Genomic DNA, 3,392 nt, shown 5'->3' on the forward strand with positions numbered 1-3,392 from the left:
TATATATATTATATTATATTATATTTATATATATATATATATATATATATATATATATATATATATATATATATACATGCTCACACACACTACATATATGTATTTTTATATATGTATATATATATATATATATATATATATATATATATATATATATATATATATATATATATATATATATATATATATATATATATATTAGGTATATATATACATTTTTATAAATATATATATATATTTTTATAAATATATATATATATATATATATATATATATATATATATATATATATATATAAACACAACGGCCACATATAAGAAGCTCTTAAGCTTTCTGACCCAAACCGCTTTATACTTTTCTAATGAAAACCTGGAATTTGAATATTAAAAATAAAATCCAGAAACTACTCCTTCAGATGGGAATCGAACCTACTCGTACGTCAGGAAAGGACCATCCCAGCTCTAACATGTCACCCAAACCTCGGAAGATAGTCCATACGAGGAACGAAACAAGCGCAGTATCTTCTGCAATTCAAATGAATCTTGCCAACAAGGAACGCCTATGGAAGAGCCAAATTTTCCTCTAAACGTTTCGTCGTCTAGTCTTCTAAGAAGTTCAGGCAGTCAGTATTTACACACATGCACACACACGTACACACACACACACACACACACACACACATATATATATATATATATATATATATATATATATATATATATATATATATATAGAGAGAGAGAGAGAGAGAGAGAGAGAGAGAATCTACTGGTTATTTTTGTTTACCAGATATATTGTGTATTTGTAATTAGGAGCTCTTTTATCAGCCAAGATTATCTTGAAGAAAGACGGAAAAAATAAATAGCCACTGTTTCATGATGAAAACCCTCACAAAGAGATTTCTGTTTCTTAGTTCATCTGTGTCGTTCAGACGAGCATTCCACGCTAGAGAGGGTTGCTGTGTACCGTGAACACAATGCTTCGTTCATACTTCCTTTCCTAATAGTTTTTCTTTCTGTCATACAAAATATGTTTTTAAATATAACCTGTACCAGGAAACACGCATTCACAAACCACTCGGTTATTCACCCGCGGCTTGTAATCATTTGACCAAAACAACGCATTCAGCCGTAAGCGTGGTATCATCTACGGCAGCACGCCGTGGAAGGCACAATACTTTTATTTTTTCCTATTTGGCGAATCCTTATCTGAACTAACAGACTTCTCTATATCAAAAGTTGCTTGCATTGTTAGGGCAACCATCGTTAAATGTTACGAAGAGGTTGCTTTAATAATTATTGTTATTTTTCAAAATGTTCACACATAAACAAACAACAAACATTAGTGTAAATATTTTGTAAATAAGCCTTCCACAGGTGTCCATATGTGAACGAGCAGAAAACAAAAAAAATGCTGAGTAAGTTATATGTAACTTAAGTTAAATTAACATATACTGTATAAATAGTAAAATAACTCAAGCAAACAGAAATAATGGTGCATGAATCTTAGTGTTCCTGTCTCTGTCAAACTTGCTATCATCTGCATCAATAATATTCCCAGGAAAACCATTACATACTGTAAAGAGCAAAGAAGATTTCCTGGTACTAAGCAGGTTAACAACGCGGTTGCTGAGACTATACGGATTGCGTGACAATCCCTCTGGCCTTTTCTGGGGTTGACAGTAAATGTCTGCAACCGAAATCTTTGAAACTAATTGTGATTGGATGCTCGTCTCGCTCAGCGCCCATCGTGGGCTGTCAGAAAAACGAATAGATAATTAAACGAATAACTAAATAACTATATAAAATAAAAGAGAAAACCAAAAGAGGATAAATAAAATAAAATAGAACACCAAAATAGGATAATTAAAATGAAAGAAGACTATCGTTCTTCAGTAATACACTTTATTGGTGTCTTTTCTTTGAGGAAGTGAGGAGAACTGATGAGGATGGAAGGAAAAATGGTTGAAATTGTAGAAGTGATTTATTTGAATATTATTTGGGGAATGAGAAGTTTTGAACTTTTGAACAGGTGAAACAGTGTACATACAAAATTAGTAAAAAATTACGATGCGTGTGAAAAGTTTGATCATTGTGTTTGGTTGAGGTGTAGTCATGTGGAGAGAATGGGGGACAGTAGTAAAAGAAAACAGTGCAATTCAGAAGAGTTGGGAAGGAGAAGAGGAAGACCCAGGGAATCCCTTGACAGATGAACTGGAGGTGGTGGAACAGAAGTTCTGCAATATCCAGGAGGCCAAAGAGGATGTGTGTAAGAAAAAGGCGAGTGGCGCAGTGTGTGCAGGGATGGCAGGAGTCTAACATTATGAAGTCTTTCCTAGAAAAGGAATTCATAAGTGATTCAGCCGTCAAAATGTAACTGTGGCGATGACTATTGTTTTTCTTTTGTTTTACGTGGAGCCATTCACTATTTGGGAATATATATATATATATATATATATATATATATATATATATATATATATATATATATATATATATATATATATATATATATATATATATATATATATATATATATATATATATATATACATACATATACACAGCATAATATATAAATATAATATATATATATATATATATATATATATATATATATATATAAATATATATGTCTGTGTGTGTGTGAATGTAAATATGCATATATATAACGTAAATTAGTCTAGTTTATATATATACATCTACTGTATATATATATATATATATATATATATATATATACATATATATATATATATATATATATATATATATATATATATCGCTTAAGAAGCATGTTATTGTGGGGTCTAATGAAAATCCTGAATTAGTATAAGAACACAAGGAGAGGAGAGAGAGAGAGAGAGAGAGAGAGAGAGAGAGAGAGAGAGAGAGAGAGAGAGAGGAAGGAGGGTGGTAGTAATGATTTAAATAATAAACCCCTTGAAATTTCATATTATGCCTTGTAGTACTATTTGATATTGAATTAGTCTCATTTTGTAACGTTGTCAGAAGAATAAAGGGTAGTAAATTCCTATACTATAAATAGTAATTTTATTCTATAATTAAAAGGCGCCCAACGAACTGCACAAAAAAACAATTTTAACTTTTCAGCTGTGGTGTAAATGTTTCAATGAATGCTCCCGATTTTCCCTATAATTTCGCATCTTCGTGTAACATATTATTGTTACTCGGTGCAATTATTTTTTTACAAATGATCACAAAGGCTTCTAGAACAGTATTGATTTTATTTGGGCTATCCGAGATATTTTCAAACATTTTCTGTGATCTTCATAGGACATGGCATCTTAAGTCGTTTTGCTGTTACTTGAGTTTTCATATAAAATTTACAGTATATAAAACACACCAAAATAAGTTTCAGAGTCTATATTC

Source organism: Macrobrachium rosenbergii, chromosome 3, assembly GCF_040412425.1.
Source record: "Macrobrachium rosenbergii isolate ZJJX-2024 chromosome 3, ASM4041242v1, whole genome shotgun sequence".
Classification (NCBI taxonomy): Eukaryota; Metazoa; Arthropoda; class Malacostraca; order Decapoda; family Palaemonidae; genus Macrobrachium; species Macrobrachium rosenbergii.